Genomic DNA, 7,422 nt, shown 5'->3' with positions numbered 1-7,422 from the left:
ATTGAGAATTTACAATTTACCGGCGCCTGACTTTCCGGGCCGCTGGGGTTGTAACCTCCAGGTGGCACCGGGAATTCAGGCACCGGTATATCATTACGGGTCCAACGGCAACCTGCGGTAGCACCGGCATGGTTACCGCCGGACCCGTAATGAGGCCCAGTGAAAGAAAATGCTAAATTGGTTTTAAATGACCCCCATTCTAATCACCCACCATTCATGCCTCTTGAGGGGCATGCTAAAGATTAAAGCCACCCCTCCCAGGTACCCATTACCTGCACATACAGCTGAGCTTGCAGTATTTTCACGTTAAGTTGCTTAAATGCAAAAGAACAATTACTGCGGGGGCGAGGCTGTGACAGGGCTTGGGAATGGACTTTGCCCCAAGCAGGCTGCTGAAAAATAACAGCAGCCCACCAGTTCCATGATCGCTCACTGTGATGTGAGGGTGGGGCTGATCCAGCAGGTGCCATGTTCAGATCCCCAGTAAAGCAAAGGCAAAGGCAAATGTCCCTGCTGTTTAAGGGAAACAAATGTGCCTGCCCTTTTAGCTATTTCTTTTTTAACCCGCCACACCACCTCTCCCACCTCAAGACCTTCCTCTTTTCTTCTGCCTTTGCTCCCCCTCTCCCCTGCTGATCTGTTCTCTCTTGGCACCGTGCACCTGGCCACCCTCTGTCTTTTGGGCCCAGTTACCTGCTCATCCTGTCACCCTCCCGCACTGCCTCCGGGCCACCCCTTGCACTGGGGTCTGTATCTGTACCCATACAGACCCCCCCTTTTTCGTCCTGCACTTATCGGACCTACCCTGTCTGCTGCCTTAAACCTAGCACTTGCAAATTGCTGGCTGCATTACCACTGTTTGTTGCCTTTATTATTTATTTATTGTTATTTATGTTTCTCCTCTGCTTCGCACTTTCCACCTCTCCCCCCTTCCATGCACTTTTCCCCTCCCCCCTCTCCCATGCACTTGTGTATTCTCAATGCCTAGTAAGATCATTGTTTTGTTTCTCCCCTGTTTCCCCTCCCGTGCCTTGTCGCGCTCGGAAACACTTGTGTACGAGCGCAATAGAAATAAAATATCAATCAATCAATCACTACCATTTCCCATGATAAACACACAGTAACTGGAAAAACGTAATAAGAAAAGTAGAGCACCAAAACGGTTGGGGTGGGTTTTTAGGGGTGGGAAGGCGGGCAGACCCCTGCAGCTCTGCAAGCTCTGGCTCTCTGGTGGCAGGCGGGCAGACCCCTGCAGCTCTGCAAGCTCTGGCTCTCCGGTGGCAGGAGGGCAGACCCCTGCAGCTCTGCAAGCTCTGGCTCTCTGGTGGCAGGCGGGCAGACCCCTGCAGCTCTGCAAGCTCTGACCCCTGCAGCTCTGCAAGCTCTGGCTCTCTGGTGGCAGGCGGGCTCCTGGATCTGGGAGGAGGGAGCACAGTTTAACTGTGACTCTGTTGGTAGGAAAATAGCAGAAAGTATTGAAACAAATGCCATAATTTCCAACATAAAACCCAATATCTGTAATGCAATATTTAAAGTTCCCATTTGGATGAAATATTTATTACATCATTATTTATTAAAATACTCCAAGTTACGGGACATCCTTTTTCCCATTCTGGGTTTTTCTTTTACACATGATTGGTTTTTGCGGCTGCTTCCGGGTAAAGTCATAGGTAAAGATAACTAAAGCAGCAAATCCCAGGAAGACTTTCTTTTTTAAATGAAGGCCCAATGAGTGAGAACTTGTACCCTTATGACATTGAGTTTTCTGCTCTCGCTAAAGCAGGGAGTCTGCAACCTGTGGCTCCCAAAATGGTTTGGACTATGACTCCCATGATCTCTCACCATTGAATATGAAGGCCAGGACTCCTGGGACTTGAGGTCTGAGACATCTGGCAATCAAAAGCATAAAGATGGTCGCCCTCAGCGTTCCTTCAATTCACTCATAAATCATTTAGACTGAATATGTGAATAACTCAAGAAAATCCTCAGGTGGCTCTATACAATTTACTAATCTGCGCAATGCAGACTACCCAAGCAAATATAAGAACCAGTTCAACCGTACCCTCTTCTATATGGACACTATTCCAACACTGCACCCAGTGGACACGTTGCAGCACTGCTCACTGCAGCATCTCCACACATGCAGCGACAACTGTAAGAAGTAACTGCATACAAGCATTAGTGCAGAGTGCACTACAACATTTACTAATCTGCTCAAAGCAAACTACCCAAGAACATATTGCAACCACTTCAACCGTACCCTCTTCTATACAGACAGTATTCCAACGCTGCACTGCTCACCGCAGCATCTCCAGCCATGCACTGACAACTATAAGATGTTCAAACAATCACCACACCCATTGAACCAACAAGGTATGCAATGCACCCAAACCACAAACACAAAGCAACAATGTCAAACCTACTTGCAACCAGTGGACATACTTGTCGATGCAAGGGCTCCAGCCATGCATCCAACACAACATTTGATGAGTCTTATAAAAGGCAATCACTAGCAAATGCAAATGGTCACATGTGACTCCCTAATGTGCAACACATGCAGTGACCTACACCATATGCTATTTTACGCAGAGCAGCCCACTTCTGCTGTTCTACCAAGTCTACAATGTTCTAGACAACCATTGTGTAAAGGTCCCCACCTTTGAATACATGCAGAGATACAACTGCATTGCTGCATTATGTTGTGGTGGCTTTGGTGAAGACCTAGGCCTAGACTGTTGGATGCATTGCCTATGGCCTTCGTCCATGTACCCAACAGTGTAGACCTTGCCCACAGCCACCACAACATAACAGAGCCATGTAGGCGAACATACAGCCATGTACCAAAATTCTCAAAGGCAACATAAGGACCAGCACTTCTACCCAACCGCTGCACCATGAAGCAGGGATGCAAGCACATATCTTCCACTTAAAAAAGGAACTGGATACCTTGCACCCTTGTTGTAAAAAACCCTGCCTGGAAGAGTTCTGGATTCAACGGGAGAAAAGGAATTCAACGCTACTAAGTATCTAAGTACAAGGCAACATGCACAGGACGTCATATCTTCATGTACATAGCACCCACACTCTGAAATGTCACCCTGAAAGACTCTGCATGCTAAGGAAAGAAAAAGGCTCACCTTCAACAACTGTTCCTTTACAGATGTTGTGATGCCAAGCCTGAATCAACATTCTGCATTTCTGCCTGATATCCCCTTACCACCCTTCTTTCCCACCCTACCTCCGCAGGACCCTCCTACTCCATTGGCGGAGGAAGATTTTGGTGCCAGGGGACATGCAGCACCCAAAGGGGCACTGGCATTGTTTATGATGCATGGCCAGTGGTGGCAGGTTAATATTCATAGTGGAGGGGCATAAACCTCTCAGAGTTAGGGGGATCACCTAAGCGTAGCAAGGGAGCCCTAGGTAATTTAGTGGAGCTGGGGGTTGGGGGATTCCAACCCCAAAGTAATATGTTGAAATGGAGCATTTTACAGTACAATTATTTACATAAATAAGTGAAAGGCATACAATGTAAAATGTGTCCTCTAGGATAACAGATTAATACATCCAGTAATCGTTATAATAACAACAGTACAGACACACATTTTTTACAACCTTTTTTAGGAAGCTGCAACTACAACTTATGGAGGAAAGTAATGGCCACTGTAAATCACTTGCCACAATCTATCTATGCCAATAATGGTCACTGTGCATCACTGGAATGAGCCTGCGGTCACTATCTATGCTAGTAATGGTCACTGTAAATTGCTTTTATGAAGCTGCAGGTATGATTTATTATGCTAGTATTGAATATTGTACAAGAATAGAATGCAGCGGTGGCCACAATGTATCTATGCCAGTAATGGCTATAGTAAATCACCTGCACGAGTCTGCAGCTACCAACTGTCTAGGCAGGCAGGGTCACTGTATGTCACTTTCATGAAGCTGTGTCTACCATCTACCCATGCCAGTAACGAGCACTGACAATTCTTTCATGAAGCTGCAGCCACAGTCTATCTATGATACTAAGGGTCACTGTAAATCACTTTCATGAAGCTGGAGCCACAATCTATGTATACCATTTATGGTCACTAACTTGCATGGCACTGTGGACACAATCTATCCATACTAGTAATTGTTACTGTAACTCATTGGCATGAGGCTTTGGCTACACTCTGTCCATGCCAGTACCAGTTACTGTAATTCACTTGCATGAAGTCACATCCACAATCTATTTTGCCAGTAATGTCCAATGTAAATCACTTTCATAAACACAGACTCACTCCAAACTCAAACACACACAAACATACAAACATGCTACATGCATTATATTCAAACATGCACACATACACAAACACCCGTTTTACCTTTTGCTCTTCTGCTGAGTCTTGTGTTCGGACAAGAGAGTAGAGAGAACATATTTGCCATGGTACCATGAAGGACTTGTACATGCAATGTACTTGGTGGCTGGCATATCTCAGCGTGATTGCTTAGCATTCAGGGCAACAGTGCACTGTGGTGCACACTCCTGCACATTTGTTTTATTACACAAATAAATGAAGTGCTGTTTCCGAAAGAATGCCTGCCCAGTCGGAGGGACGGACGTGCACTGGGAAATGAGAAGGGGCCCAGGGACGAACGCACCCGCTGCCGCCTCGTCTACTCCCAGGCTCCACCCCTGTCCTATCCTGGGCCTCCCCTCCATTTAGAGCCACACCGACTCCTCCCAGGACCATCCAGTCTAGAGAGGCTCTGCAGAGCTTCATACAAAGGTTTTGCAGCAGTGAATGGGTGCTTCCACTTATGAATGGGGGCTTCCACTTATGAATGGGGGCTTCCACTTAACAATGGTTGCTTCCACTTATGTTTGCTGATTTTTAGGGTTATTTTGTGCATATCATGAATGTACCTTTTTCAGTCTTGTAAATGTGTGTGGCACTCCTTTTAGCCCCACTTCCTTCGCTTGTCATTGCTGTCCCAGTTCTTCCCCATGTATCCAGTCCCTCTCCCCCCAACTTCCACCTGTGCTTTAAAGAGACTTTATTTGCAATGAGGCTCATTATAAAGCAATGATAATATGTATAACATTGTTTACAGGGATCTTCATTCAATGACTTTATTAGCTTTGCCTGATCCCAAGATAACTGTAATTCTATATTTTGAAACCTCTGAAGTCAACAACTTCTAAGTAATCAGAAGCAAAGTACATACATTTCAGGAAGGTTCCCGTAACAGCGCCCCCTGTAGGCCAGGATTCACACCACAGCGGTACACAAGCGGTACCCAAACCTGAAGAGAATCTGGGCAACTAAAACTGGTCTTTAAAGTAAGTGCAGCATTCCAGAAGACAAGCATTAGTCAGGGGTGGACTGGTCTCAAAGTGGCCTCATATTACACAGTGCAAGTGAATGTAGCGAACGGGCCCAACCCATTTACGTAGGCTTTGGGTGGTGGTTCCTCTGCCCAACAAAATGTGGGGAAATGGGTCCAAATAGAGATAAACATAGGGATTAAAATGTAGTTTAACATTACTAAAATAGTGTATTGAGCCTTTTCTTATGAGGAATGCATAACACACTGGAGGCTTTATAACAGATTATTTGCTTTAAAGGGAAGTGCAGGGATGAGGAGAGGTGGAAAGTTGATGACTGGGAGATAGGGTAAAAGGAGCAGAACCCAGGCTGCCCACACTAGAGGCCTATGGTGTAGATGTCCACCGAGAACTCGCAAGAGATCCCCCTAGGCCAGTCCGTCACTGGCCTACACTAAACAATACAATATTCATGTCAAGGTGCAGGTTTAAAAGCTGTGCAGCCAGAACTTAACCCTTTCTATGTTAAACTGGGCACATTATATGCAACCTTGTGCACCCAGAAGTTAACGCTTTCTGTGTTAAACTGGGGATATTATATGTAACAACTACCTGGACAACTCCTGGATACATGAGGGGTGTGTTGAGAGGGTTCTGCATGGTTTTCAGAAATGAGGGGCTACATATAAAAGACCTGATGGGATTAAGACGAAGATGGTCAAAACTCTGTTAGCACCCTCGGCGGGGGAGCCAGCCAATCAGATGGCTAGGTACGTGGGCTTGAACCGCAGGTACAAGCCTGTGTTCAAAGTCGCTTGATGTCTGGCTACCCTCACCGCCATCTTTCCCCCCCACCCTCCATCCCATTTTGTTTCCATCCCAACCTGCCCTTCTTACCTTATTGCTCTGGGTGCCACCACCACATCTGCTCCTTCTCTTCGTGTCCCGCAGGCCGCCATGTAAAGGGAAGAGAGGCTGCGTACAGAGCCCCACCTTCCCTTTCCATGGAGGCCATCTTGGAAAAGGTTTTTGCTTCCTACAGCCGGACGCCACGCACGTCCCGTTGTAAGAAGGGAAATCCTTTTTTAGCACCCCGGGTTACTGCTTTAGCAACCCAGGGTTATGCTAATGGCCTTCATCCTCCATTTGATTGATATCTTGAGCTGCTGGCCCGTTATCCCCCGTTCCAGCGCCTGTGACGTGGATGAAGGCCACATTATTTCACAGGGACTGATGGTGGCTAGCACGGACCCCTTCACCTCCCAAAAACTCACTCAGGTGATAGCAAGGCATGCTGGGATGGCAAGTGGGTCAGGCTCCTCTGGGCAAGACAGGATTGGGCGCCCTCCCTCAAGCACATGTTGCAGAGGCTGCAAGAGCGGCAATGGACAGCTGCCCACTGGAACGCCAGCCAGGCTGAAGAATAATCAGTACCCAGTCTTGCCCAAAGCCTTCTGGGCTGTCCAGGTGATCAGGCCCTCCCTCAGACCCACAACCTCACCAACGTGGATGGTCCCGTGGTTTGCCAACAGTGGTAGAGGACGTCTGGCAAAGAGCATGTAGGAACTGGCGGACAACGTGGGCACTTGGTGGCATATATGAGCGGAAATGAGTCACGATGGTGAGCCTGGGTGGGCAAGGGTGGGATTGCAGCTGCCAACCAGACTTTAAAGATGAATAGAGGTGTGAGGCAAAGGGCAAGGGCACACAGCGAGATTCTGTGGATGGCATTTTACCCAGGTGGGTTCCATCTTCTGATGAGTGCTGGGCACTTGCAGAGACAGTTCAGACAAGATTAACTCTTGCAGTGCCTCTGATGAGCACTGAGGCCTGCTCAGTCAGCAAAGGGGGGCTTATTCCAGGCTCACGGTGCTCTATGGCACAGTAGGGCAATGTGCGACGTGTGGGCCAACTGGTTTGGGGGTAAGGGGGCCAGTTTAAGGAATCACTGAATAATGCAGCTGCTCATTTTCTCGGGTGTTATTGATCACATTCTTTTTTTTAAACCATTTGGGATTGCAAGCCATTTTTCTATTGGCACTCAGGGCTATTTAATGCCTCAGTCTTACCTGGCTGCTTCCTGAGGCCTAGACATTTCCAGTGAATCAGGT

This window comes from Ambystoma mexicanum, chromosome 11 (genome assembly GCF_040938575.1).
Source record: "Ambystoma mexicanum isolate Mex_15411 chromosome 11, UKY_AmexF1_1, whole genome shotgun sequence".
Taxonomy (NCBI): Eukaryota; Metazoa; Chordata; class Amphibia; order Caudata; family Ambystomatidae; genus Ambystoma; species Ambystoma mexicanum.
The sequence above is the reverse complement of the archived record's forward strand: the minus strand, read 5'-3'. Positions refer to the sequence as shown.